The sequence below is a fragment of the Triticum urartu genome, chromosome 7, assembly GCF_003073215.2.
Source record: "Triticum urartu cultivar G1812 chromosome 7, Tu2.1, whole genome shotgun sequence".
NCBI classification, from domain to species: Eukaryota; Viridiplantae; Streptophyta; class Magnoliopsida; order Poales; family Poaceae; genus Triticum; species Triticum urartu.
The window spans coordinates 665,188,670-665,202,921 of record NC_053028.1 but is presented as its reverse complement, the minus strand read 5'-3'; positions in this window follow the sequence as shown (position 1 = coordinate 665,202,921).

The window sequence follows — 14,252 nt, the reverse complement described above, 5'->3', positions numbered from 1 at the left end:
GTGTGGTGTCAGCATTACTGATCCAGGGATGACACCGTAGCACAGTAGACGTGATCCATTCGGGTCAGGTCGCTACAGAGATGGTATCAGAGCACATGCTGACTGTAGGACACGACCACTAAGTTAAAGCCATAGATCACCCTTCTCTTCTCATTTTCTAACTCCTCATCTTTTCTACTCTATTAGGATGACGCACGCGAAGATTAAGTACGCTCAACTGGATGAAGGCACACCATTTGGATTTCACCTGAAGGAAGTCACCAAGTACCTGAATATTGGATTACCAAGCTTCATGGGAACTTTCAACGCCACTCTGCCTGAAGAGGAGCGCTGGAAGATTCAAGCTCACGTTCCGGGAAGGACATTCGTGCCAATCACGAAGCCCATAGATAGTGTTTTCAATGCACCAACCTGGAGTCTGGGAAGGAGCATGGCAGCTCATATCACCATAGGACGCATTGGAGAAGTTTATCAAGAAGACCTCAAGGACACTATCTACCAGATTTGCGGATGCCGTGATGAACAATGGGAGTTAGTCAGCACCAAGAAGGATAGATCCATTGCATCTTTCATCCAGGAGTTAAACCAGCACATTCGACGCCACGAGAACCAGATGTGCAATGATATGATAGAGCTGAAGAATGCGAAGGCAAGGATCATCGAGCTAGAAGGAGAACTGAAGTCTACACGCAAGGACTACATGGACGAGATCGTAGCTCTAACAAGACACAATGGCGATCTTAAGCATGAGATTGAAGAACTCAAGAGGAAGTTAGGAACCAAGGAAGAAGACGAGTACGTCGCATGTCCGAACAACTACATCATCATCGACGACACGATTCGGATCCAAGTGAACCCGACTTTGAAGATGAAGCTAGAGCAGATATCATGGAGTCTTCCACCGGTTCAAATTTCTAGATGACCACCAGATAGTAGTAGTATTCCCCCATGTAAACATTATAGTCGAGCACTTTTGCGATAGTTAGACCGTTTGTAAGCGCTTGTTTGATTGATTGAAGTGAATTGTGTGTTTTTGCCTCATGTGCATATGGGTAGTGTTTTCCCTTTAGACATCATTCTATTCTCAATTCTCGTCTTTTCTAAAACCTCAGATGCCTCCGAGACATGATAATGGATTTCCACCGGAGCTAACTCAGTTGATCCAGCAGCAGAATCAATTGATGCAGATGTTAGTTCAGAATCAGCAGAACAACAACAACCCACCACCACCACCACCACCTGTTGACCACTTAGCCCATTTCCTTAGGCTGAATCCGCCGGTGTTTTCCAGTAGCACCGAGCCAATAGTAGCAGACGATTGGCTCCGTAAGATAGGAAGGGAGTTGACCACTGCAGGATGCACGGATGGTGAGAAAGTGAAGTTTGCTGCACACCAGCTTGACGGACCCGCGGCAGCATGGTGGGAGAATTTCACAGCCACTTACCCAGTTGACACTGTCACATGGGATCAGTTTCAGCAAGCTTTCCGCACTGCCCATGTTTCAGCAGGAGCTATGGCCATAAAGAAGCGTGAGTTTCGCAACTTACGCCAAGGAGGAAGGACTGTTGGCCAGTATGTGGAGGAATTTAGTAAGCTAGCCCGTTATGCCCCAGATGACGTTGCTACGGATGCAGCTAAGCAGGAGAAGTTTCTGGAAGGATTAAATGATGAACTAAGCATGCAGTTGATGGTAGCGAGTTTCAACAACTACCAGGAGTTGGTAGATCGTGCCATCATGATTGAAGGGAAGCAACAGCAGATTGAGAACCGTAAGAGGAAGTATGGACAGGGGAGGTATAACTCTGGAGCCCAGCAGAAGCCCCGTTTTACCCCTAAACCGGGATTTAAGTTTCAGCACACCCATGGAGGAGGTAGCTCGCACAACCATAATGGCCACAAGAATGGTAATGGGAATGGAGGAAGCAACGGCCAGAACCGGACCACCCCATCGACCCCAACCAAGAGAGACCTGAGTCAAGTCACCTGTTTCAAGTGTTCGAAGACCGGACATTATGCCAATGAATGTCCCGAAGGCCAGAATGGAAATGGCAATGGAAGCTCTGGGAAGAAGCCGAACCCTTTCAATAGGGGACAGGTGAACCACGTTAATGTGGAGGAGATTGAAGATCAGCCCGATGCAGTAATAGGTAAGTTTTTGGTTAAGTCATTTACTGCACTCGTTCTTTTTGATACTGGTGCATCGCATTCATACATATCAAGGGGATTTGTGGAAAAGTATAGCCTGCCCACTAGGATTCTTAAAACACCTATGCTAGTAAAGCTCGCCAGGAGCAGAATACATGGCCAGACAAGGATGTTTCCAAGTACCATTGAGTATAGGAAGGCATGTATTCCCAACGGATTTAATTATTCTGGAATCCCAAGGGTTGGATGTGATTCTTGGTATGGATTGGCTGTCGATGTATGGAGGAAACATCGATTGCGCCAGTAAGACAATTTTGCTTACCACACCAGAAGGAAGAAGGATCAAGTATGTATCCCGGCATGTGCCAAACAGGACACAAGTAAACTGCCTAACAGGAGTTGTGCAGGAGGAAGTACCAGTGGTAAAGGATTTTCCTGATGTATTTCCTGAGGAATTGCCAGGCATGCCACCGGATAGAGACATTGAGTTTTTGATTGAGTTATTGCCAGGTACAGGCCCAATATCGAAGCGACCGTACCGGATGCCAGCAAAGGATTTGGTGGAAATTAAGAATCAGATTAAGGAGTTATTGGATAAAGGTTACATTCGCCCAAGTTCTTCGCCTTGGGGATCACCCATACTTCTAGTGGAAAAGAAGGATGGATCATTAAGGATGGTTGTAGATTATCGGGGATTGAATGAAGTAACCATCAAGAATAAGTACCCATTGCCAATGATCAACGATCTGTTTGATCGATTGCAAGGAGCTAAAGTGTTTTCCAAGATCAATTTGCGATCAGGGTACCATCAATTGAAGATTCGAGAGCAGGATATTCCGAAGACAGCTTTCACCACAAGATATGGACTGTATGAGTATACCGTTATGTCATTTGGATTGACTAACGCACCTGCCTATTTTATGAACCTGATGAACAAAGTGTTTATGGAGTTTTTGGATAAGTTCATCGTAGTGTTCATTGATGACATCCTGGTTTATTCAAAGAATGAAGAGGAGCATAAGGAACATTTGCGTTTGGTTTTGGAGAAACTAAGGGAACATCAGTTATACGCCAAATTCAGCAAATGTGAGTTTTGGTTGAAGGAAGTTGGATTCCTCGGACACGTTATATCCGGAGAAGGTATAGCAGTTGACCCCATAAAGGTTGAGACCGTAACCGAATGGGAAGCACCAACAACAGTTGGAGAGATCCGGAGTTTTCTTGGACTCGCAGGATACTACCGGAGATTCATTGAGAACTTTTCAAAGATTGCAAAGCCTATGACTGAATTGTTGAAGAAGGATACTAAGTTCAAATGGACTGAGGAGTGTGAGGCTAGTTTCCAGGAGTTGAAGAAACGTTTGGTTACCTCACCAGTATTGATTTTGCCAGATCAGACCAAGGATTATGAGGTGTATTGCGACGCTTCACGTCGAGGACTTGGAGCAGTGCTTATGCAGGAAGGAAGAGTTGTTTCGTATGCTTCACGGCAACTGAAGCCTCATGAGTTGAATTATGCCGCGCATGATTTGGAGTTAGCAGCCGTAGTGCATGCATTGAAGACGTGGAGACATTTCCTCATTGGAAATCATTGTGAGGTGTACACGGATCATAAGAGTTTGAAGTACATTTTCACTCAGAAGGAGTTGAACCTCCGACAGAGGAGATGGTTGGAGCTCATCAAGGATTATGACATGAGATTGCATTACCATCCCGGAAAAGCTAATGTAGTAGCAGACGCATTGAGCCGTAAGAGCCATGTCAATACCCTAGTGACGGGAGAAATACCAAAGGAGTTAGCAGAAAACCTTCGTGAGCTATGTTTGGAAATAGTTCCGAGAGGCTATGTAGCAGCATTGGAGATTTAGTCAACATTGATGGATAAGATCAGAGAAGCTCAGAAATCTGACAAGGAAATTGCTGCTATAAAAGAGAAATTGAGCGAAGTAAAAGCAAAGGGATTTCGTGAGGATGAGCACGATACCCTATGGGTTGAGGACCGCGTTTATGTGCCCAATGACCCGGAGATCAGGAAGTTGATTTTACAAGAGGCACATGATTCACCGTATTCGATTCACCCAGGGAATACCAAGATGTATTTGGATTTAAAGGAAACATTCCGGTGGACCGGAATGAAGAAGGATATTGCAGCGTATGTAGCAGTTTGTGACGTATGTCAGAGAGTAAAGGCAGAGCATCAAAAGCCAGCAGGATTGTTACAACCATTGCCGATACCCGAATGGAAGTGGGATAAGATAGGCATGGATTTTATCACAGGGCTACCCAGGACAAAGGCCGGATATGACTCGATATGGGTAGTAGTTGATCGTTTGACGAAGGTAGCACATTTCATTCCAGTTAAGACCACTTACACCAGTGCTAAGTTGGCAAAAGATATACATGACTAGAATCATTTGTTTGCATGGAGTTCCGAGGAGTATCGTATCAGATAGAGGAACCCAATTTACCTCAAAGTTTTGGAATCAGTTGCATGAAACTTTAGGAACCAGACTAGAGCTCAGCACAGCTTTTCATCCGAAGACAGATGGACAGACCGAGAGAGTCAATCAGATTTTGGAAGATATGCTGAGAGCTTGTGCACTAGATTATGGATCAAGTTGGGACAAAAACTTGCCGTATGCGGAGTTTTCTTATAACAACAGTTACCAAACAGTTTGAAGATGGCCCCTTTCGAAGCTTTATACGGAAGGAGGTGCAAGACACCGTTGTCATGGAACGAAGTTGGAGACCGTCAATTCTTTGGACCAGATTTGATTAAGGAGTCTGAACGGAAAGTTAAGTTGATTCGCGATAGGCTCAAGGTAGCCCAGTCCAGGCAGAAGAGCTACGCAGACTCTAAACGCAAGGAGACAGTTTACGAAACCGGAGACAGAGTTTATCTTCGAGTATCCCCACTTCGAGGAGTTAAGCGCTTTGGAGTTAAGGGAAAGTTAGCACCGCGTTTCGTTGGACCATATAAGATCTTGCAACGTATGGGAGAAGTCGCTTATAAGTTGGAATTACCAGAGGGACTGTCAGGAGTTCATGATGTATTCCATGTGTCTCAGCTGAAGAGATGTCATGCCGAAATGGCGGAGGTACCGCTAAGAGATACCGTGTCGCTTGAAGCGATTCAGTTGAAGGACGACTTAACATATGAGGAGAAACCAGTCAAGATTCTCGATTATGCCAGCAGAGTCACTCGCAGCAAGGTTATCAAGTTTTGCAAAGTACAGTGGAACCACCACTCAGAGGATGAAGCTACCTGGGAGAGAGAAGAAGATTTGCTCAAGGACCACCCTCACCTATTTTCTAGCCAACCCGAATCTCGAGGGCGAGATTCATCTTAAGGGGGGGGGGTAGGTTTGTAACATCCCAAATTTTCAATTTGGAATGTTATACACTAGATCATATGCATATCATATTTTCTTGCATTTTGGTTGATCCTAGAAATTTCACGCAACTCAAGGACCCTCGGAGAGAGTTGGAGATTTCGTTATTTTCATATTTGAGAGTTTTCTCGAATTTTGAAAAGAGGATCATTTGATTTATTTATTTTATCTTCAATTTTTCCGGCGTCAAAATATATGAGAGAGGGAATAATATGACTTTCCCAAATTTAGGAAAAATGAAGATATAATAAATAGATCAATTTTTGTTTTCCGGTGTTTATTCGCATTTTATTTGGATAGGGAAAAATGCGCGTTTTCAAAAATTGCATTTTAGGTCCGGAGAAAAGTTCATTTTGTTCGACTCATTTTTAGGAGTCGGAGAAAATTTACTTTAGATTTTTCGGAGTTCATTTAGTTCTCCTTTTGTTTTTCCGCGCGCGAAATCAGTTAAAAAAACAAAAAAAAACTGGACCAAGGCCGGCCAGGCCAAGGCCCAGCCGGGCCAAAGGCCACCGCCCCCAGGGAGCCGCGCGCGCCTAGCGCTGGCGCAGGAGGCCGCCGCCTCACCTCTTGCTCTAAACCGAATCCTAGTAGGACTTTTGTCCTACTTCCGTATATTCCTTTTCTATTTCTAGATCTTTTCCTTCCCTTTTTTCTATTCCTATTCCTAGTCTAATTCTTGTCCCCTACCCCAAGTAAACCCCCTCCTCTCCCCAATATAAATACCCAAGCACCCCCCCTCTAAATCATCAAACCCAAAGCCTAGAGCTCCACCACACCCCGCGCCGCGCCACCCCTCACCTGCGCGCTGCCCTAAGCTGCCGCCCGCACCCTGCGTCACCGCCGCGCCGCCGCCTCACCCGCGCCGCGCCGCCACCCCACACCCGCGCCGCCACCGCACCTTGCCGCCGCCGCCCCACGCCGACGCCGCCGGAGCCCCTCGCCGGAGACCTCGCCGGAGGTAGCCCCGCGCCGCATCTCTTCTTTTTTATCGGATCGTTTTCTTCTAATCGTTCCGATTCTTTTCTTCTCTAAACCGTTCCGATTTTCTAGATCGGTTTTTCGTTCGGTTTTCTTCTCCGAAACCCTAGATCGGATTCGTTTTCTTCTCTGATTTAGTTGCCTTTGGACCGTTCGCCGGACCGTTCGTCTCAACGAACGTGATCACCGGATTCTTCTAGGTTAACGACGTCCGTTCGTTTAACCGTTCTTCTTTTTCTTTTCGTCGGATTTATTCCGCGATCGCGATCTCAGATCCGATCTTCTTCCTAGTCTTTCTTTTCGCTCGTTTATCAAATCAGGTGATTCAAGCGCTTGGAGTTTCTTCTCGAAACCGCCGTTCCGTCTAATCAACTTGAACAAGCTTTTGCTACAGTAAAATTTTGACCTAGTTTCAACTTGCTAGAACCGAGTTGTTTTCTTCTGCCGTTTGTTTTCCACCGTTTGTTCGGTTCGTTCTTTCTTTGCAACCGGAGTTCTTAAATTGAACTTTCTGGTTCGTTCTCTTGTTCAAGTTTTACCTGTGCATTAGATGAGTACTTATTGTATGCTTGTTGTTTGTCTGCGATAGATTACCCGGATTGCGCCGCCTGTTACTTCGAAACCCTAGGACTCGCAGATCATCAGCAAGGCAAGTAACACTTTGATCATACCTTTTATACAACCCATGTTTTATTGCATTAGATCAATCCTCACACATTGCATGATTAGGATCTAATTAAACTGTGGGATGGGAAGTAGATGAGGTAGTACCTATTACCTGTTTATTATGAAACCTTTGGGAGTTACTTCTACGTTTGCTTATTATGCCATGCTATGCTAGTAGACGTGGATTGGGTGAGTGATATCCATGACAGATGTGAGATTGATAATTTTAATGGTTTATCTAAGGTGGCAACTTAAACACACATCTGGGTGGATTGAGGCACCTGATGTCTATCAGGACTTGCCTATTTTTTTTGGACCGCCACGCAGGCTCAAAGGGATCATAAGATCTTTCATGCTAGAAACTTCCGTGTGCAGCCACATGCTACTATGGGCTCTGGCATAGTTGACTAAGTTGTGCGAACTCTTACGGGGTGGACTAGCAGATGTAGGGGATGTAGGTGTACCGGTCTACCCCACAAGTAAGGTGCTAGTGCTTCTGAAAGACTATGTCTCGGTCATCCGTTTCTCAAACACCATGTAGTGCGAAAAAACAAACGGAGGCAATCAAGTCATGTGGGGAAAAGTGCGCAAACCTCTGCAGAGTGTACAAACTAATCATGATTAGCCGTGTCCCCGGTTATGGACAACTTGAGTATCTAGTACTTGAATATCATTGTGAATCTCAACATGTTACTTCTAATTAATATTGTTGGGTTTTAATTGTACTTCTAGTTGGGATTGAGAATGCTGTCAACCATTCTCAATGTTTCACAACCACCATGATAGTTAAATAAAAACTTATTCCTTTGCAGTAGGGAAAAACTGGCTTTACGCAAAAACTGTAACCATAGAGCTTCCACCAGCCATATATGCATATAGTATAGCTGTTTCATTCCATTACTCTCTATGTGTTACTTTGCCAGCATATTCCATGTGCTGACCCGTTTTCGGGCTGCAACTTCTCATGTTGCAGACTTTTCAGACGACGAGTAAAGAGCTTTTAGGTCGTGGTTCTATACTCAGTGATGCCGCTGGAGTTGATGGACCCATTTATCTTCCGAGTCTTCCGCTGTTATCGTTATTAGATGGACTTCAGCCATATTTATTGTAATAAGTTCTTTTTGAGCCATCGATGTAATAAGTGTGTGATTGCAACTCTGCTATAAAACCTCGATGTACTGTGTGGTGTCAGCATTACTGATCCAGGGATGACACCGTAGCACAGTAGACGTGATCCATTCGGGTCAGGTCGCTACATAAAATAAGAGAGAATAGGCATAAGTATTATGACATAATGTGTAATAACAACCCATAATGCAACAAATATCGATATAAAATCATGATGCAAAATGGACGTATCAACTGCCCAAGCTTAGACCTCGCTTGTCCTCAAGCGAAAGACGAAATCGAAAAATATGTCCACATGTTTAGAGATAGAGGTGTCGATAAAAATAAAATACGGACATGAGGGCATCATGATCATTCTTAGAACAACAACTTATATAATTCTTGTCATATGATCTCTTATGCTAGAGTAACAATTCAATAACAATTTCAAGTATGAATCACAAACTTCATTGAAAACTAACAAACTATAATCTCAGTCATTGGAGCAATTGCAATTTATCATAACATAGAAAAGAGTCAATATAAGAGCTTTTCAGCAAGTCCACATACTCAACTATCATATAGTCTTTCGCAATACTTATGGGTATGGAGTTTTAATCGGACACAGAGAAATATAAGGGCTTATAGTTTTGCCTCCCAACATTTTACCTCAAGGGTAATGTCAACAATAATAGTTCATGAAAACTCACATCCAATTAGCCATATATATCAGGATCTTTCCAACATGTTGTGCTTGCCAAAAGATAAAATGTAAAAAGGAAGGGTGAAGATCACCATGACTCTTATGCAAGGTAGGAGATAAAAGTAAAGGATAGGCCCTTCGCAGAGGGAAGCAGAGGTTGTCATGCGCTTTTATGGTTGGATGCACAAAATCTTAATGCGAAAGAACGTCACTTTATATTGCCACTTGCGATATGGACCATTATTACGCAGTCCGTCGCTTTTATTTCTTCCGTATCACACGATCGTATAAAGCTTATTTTCTCCCACACTAATAAGTCATACATATTTAGAGGGCAATTTTTATTGCTTGCACCGATGACAACTTACTTGAGGGATCTTACTCAATCCATAGGTAGGTATGGTGGACTCTCATGGCAAAACTGGTTTAAGGGTGTTTGGAAGCACAAGTAGTATCTCTACTTGGTGCAAAGAATTTGGCTGGCATGAGGGGGAAAGGCAAGCTCAGTCATGTTGGATGATCCATGACTATATAATTTATCTCAGATGTAAGAAACCATAACCCATTATGTTGTCTTCCTTGTCCAACGTCAACTCTTTAGCATGCCATATTTTAATGAGTGCTCACAATCATAAAAGATGTCCAAGATAGTGTATTTATATGTGAAGACCTCTCTTTCTTTATTACTTCCTATTAATTGCAACGATGACCAAAACTATGTTTGTCAACTCTCAACAACTTTTATTCATCATACTCTTTCTATGTGAGCTCATTACTCTCCATAAGATCCATATGATCTGTTTGTTTCTTTTTATTTCTTCTCTTTTCTTTTATTCACTCAAGATCATGGCAAAAATAATCAAGCCCTTGACTCAACACTAATCTTCATTATATATAGCTCACGGACTCGATTACATTGAAGGATCATAAAGCAAAACTCACAACTAGATCATACTAAAACTTTTATGCTACTAGATCAAGATATTACCAAAAGGATCGAACTAAGAAAAACGGTAAAGATAGAAGTGATGGTGATATGATACCGGGGCACCTCCCCCAAGCTTGGCAGTTTCCAACGGGGGGTGCCCATACCCTTATGATTATGTCTCCTCTGTTGGTGAAGAAGATGGTGGTGATGATGGATATTCGCACATCGAGCGTAGGAGGTCTTCTAACTTGCGGATAATGCCCTTGAGTGCGATGATATGCTCCTTCAGCAAAATATTTTCATGTGTGAGATACTTGTTTTGTATACGAGCTAACTCAATCATCTTGAAGGCTTCGATCTCAGTTGGGGTAAGAAGATTGTGATCAAGTTGAAGGATGTCTTCTGTTGCCGGAACTTGGTCCTCTGTGGCCGTCTTGATCCCTTCATCCTCGTTGATCTCCATGGGTTCTTCTCTGTTCAGCTCTATCTTCATTAGCCAAGCATCGTCGCCCTCATTGTTGGAGGAGGAGGGAGACGACATGATGCTTGGCTTTGACAACCTGGCAGAAAACAGCTCAAAACAAGAACATGAGATTTTTGCGTGATACGATGGTCAAAACCTTCGGGAGATTATATAATGAATTTTTACCGAACAAAATATGTATCGTACAAGAAAACGGAGTCCGGAGAGCGCATGAGGTGCCCACGAGGCAGGGGGGCACGCCCTCCACCCTCGTGGAACCCTCGTGTCCTTCCCGGACTGCTTCTTATTTTTCTATTTTTCTAAATATTCCAAAACTGAGAAAATTTGCCATTAGAACTGTTTTGCAGTCGGTTTACTTACCGTACCACATACCTATTCCTTTTCGGAGTATGAAACGTTCCGGAAAGTGTCCCTTATGTGTTCCTCTGGGGTTACCGTTTCAATAACATTGGTTTCAACATTTATAGGATTACCTGAGATATAATGTTTGATTCTTTGACCGTTCACCACCATCGCGTTTGTGCCTTCGAAGTTGTTGATTTTTATGGCACCGGAACGATAGACCTCCTCGATAACGTAAGGACCTTCCCATTTAGAGAGAAGCTTTCCTGCAAAAATTCTTAAACGAGAGTTGTATAGCAATACATAATCACCTGCATTAAACTCACGCTTTTGTATCCTTTATCATGCCATCTTTTAACCTTTTCTTTAAACAATTTGGCATTCTCATAGGCTTGGGTTCTCCATTCATCAAGTGAGCTAATGTCAAATAACCTTTTCTCACCGGCAAGTTTGAAATCATAATTGATCTCTTTGATAGCCCAGTAAGCCTTATGTTCTAGTTCGAGAGGTAAGTGACATGCTTTTCCATAAACCATTTTATACGAAGACATACCCATAGGATTTTTATATGCAGTTCTATAGGCCCATAATGCATCATCAAGTTTCTTGGACCAATTCTTTCTAGATCTATTAACAGTCTTTTGCAAAATTAATTTGAGTTCTCTATCATTCTACTTGACCACTAGACTGTGGGTGATAAGGAGATGCAATTTTACGATTAACATCATACTTAGCAAGCATTTTACGGAAAAGCACCATGAATGAAATGTGAACCACCATCAGTTATTAAATATCTAGGGACTCCAAACCTCGTAAAAATAACTTCTTTAAGCATCTTATAGAGGTGTTATGATCAGCACTACTAGTTGGAATAGCTTCTACCCACTTAGTAACATAATCAACAACAACTAAAATATGTGTATATCCATTAGAGGCAGGAAACGGTCCCATATAATCAAAGCCCCAAACATCAAATGGTTCAATAACAAGTGAATAATTCATAGGCATTTCTTGACGTCTACTAATATTACCAATTCTTTGTCATTCATCACAAGACAAGACAAACTTACGTGCATCTTTGAAGAGAGTAGGCCAATAAAAACCGGATTGCAGTACCTTATGTGCAGTTCTATCTCCAGCATGGTGTCCTCCATAAGCTTCGGAGTGACACTTGCGTAGGATCTGTTCCTGTTCATGCTCAGGTACACAATGTCTAATAACACCATCTACTCCTTCTTTATAAAGATGTGGGTCATCCCAAAAGTAATGTCGTAAATCATAGAAAAACCTTTTATTTTGCAGGTATGTGAAACTAGGTGGTATAAACTTAGCAATAATGTAATTAGCATAATCAGCATACCATGGAGCAGTGTGAGAAGCATTTATGACATTTAATTGTTCATCAGGAAAGCTATCATCAATAGGTAGTGGGTGATACGTCTCCAACGTATCTATAATTTTTGATTGCTCCATGCTATATTATCTACTGGTTTGGACATTATTGGGCTTTATTTTCCACTTCTATATTATTTTTGGGACTAACCTATTAACCGAAGGCCTAGCCCAGAATTACTGTTTTTGCCTGTTTTAGGGTTTCGAAGAAAAGGAATATCAAACAGAGTCCAAACGGAATGAAACCTTCAGGAACATGATTTTCTCAACAAACAAGACCCGGGAGACTTGGACCCTACGTCAAGACACAAAAGAGGAGGCCACGAGGTAGGGGGGCGCGCCTACCCCCCAGGCGCGCCCTCCACCCTCATGGGCCCCCTGTTGCTCCACCGACGTACTCCTTCCTCCTATATATACCTACGTACCCCCAAACGATCAGATACGGATCCAAAAACCTAATTCCTCCGCTGCAACTTTCTGTATCCACGAGATCCCATCTTGGGGCCTGTCCCGGAGCTCCGCCGGAGGGGGCATCGATCACGGAGGGCTTCTACATCAACATCATAGCCCCTCCGATGAAGTGTGAGTGGTTTACCTCAGACCTACGGGTCCATAGTTATTAGCTAGATGGCTTCTTCTCTCTTTTTGGATCTCAATACAATGTTCTCCCCCTCTCTTGTGGAGAACTATTCGATGTAATCTTCTTTTTGCGGTGTGTTTGTTGAGACCGATGAATTGTGGGTTTATGATCAAGTCTATCTATGAACAATATTTGAATCTTCTCTGAATTCTTTTATGTATGATTGGTTATCTTTGCAAGTCTCTTCGAATTATCAGTTTGGTTTGGCCTACTAGATTGGTTTTTCTTGCCATGGGAGAAGTGCTTAGCTTTGGGTTCGATCTTGCGGTGTCCTTTCCCAGTGACAGAAGGGGCAGCAAGACACGCATTGTATTGTTGCCATCGAGGATAACAAGATGGTTTTTTTTATCATATTGCATGAAAGTATCCCTCTACATCATGTTATCTTGCTTAAGGCGTTACTCTGTTTTTAACTTAATACTCTAGATGCATGCTGGATAGCGGTCGATGAGTGGAGTAATAGTAGTAGATGCAGGCAGGAGTCGGTCTACTTGTCTCGGACGTGATGCCTATATACATGATCATACCTAGATATTCTCATAACTATGCTCAATTATGTCAATTGCTCAACAGTAATTTGTTCACCCACCGTAGAATACTTATGCTCTCGAGAGAAGCCACTAGTGAAACCTATGGCCCCCGGGCTATCTTTATCATATTACTCTCCTACTACTTAGTTATTTCCTTTGCTCTTTACTTTGCCTTTATTTTACTTTGCATCTTTATCACAAAAATTCCAAAAATATTATCTTATCATATCTATCAGATCTCACTCTCGTAAGTGGCCGTGTAGGGATTGACAACCCCTATTCGCGTTGGTTGTGAGGATTTATTTGTTTTGTGCAGGTACGAGGGACTCACGTGCAGCCTCCTACTGGATTGATACCTTGGTTCTGAAAAACCGAGGGAAATACTTACGCTAATTTGCTGCATCATCCTTTCCTCTTCGGGGAAAACCAACGCAGTGCTCAAGAGGTAGCAGTGGGTCATCAAGAACATTTTCTAACCTAGACAAGTTGTCTGCAACGGGGTTCTCAGCTGCCTTTCTATCAACAATATGCAAATCAAATTCTTGTAGCAAGAGAACCCATCTAATAAGTCTAGGTTTAGCATATTTCTTTTCCATAAGATATTTAATAGCAGCATGATCAGTGTGAATAGTTACTTTAAAATCAACAATATAAGGTCTGAACTTATCACAAGCAAATACAACTGCTAAAAATTCTTTTTCAGTAGTGGCATAATTTCTTTGAGCATTGTCTAGAGTTTTACTAGCATATTGAATAACATTTAATTTCTTATCAACTCTTTGCCCTAGAACAACACCTACAGCATAATCACTAGCATCACACATAATTTCAAAAGGTAAATTCCAATCAGGTGGCTGAATAATAGGTGCAGAGATTAATGCTTTCTTAAGTATTCCAATGGCTTCTACACAATCATAATCAAAGACGAATGGTATATCTTT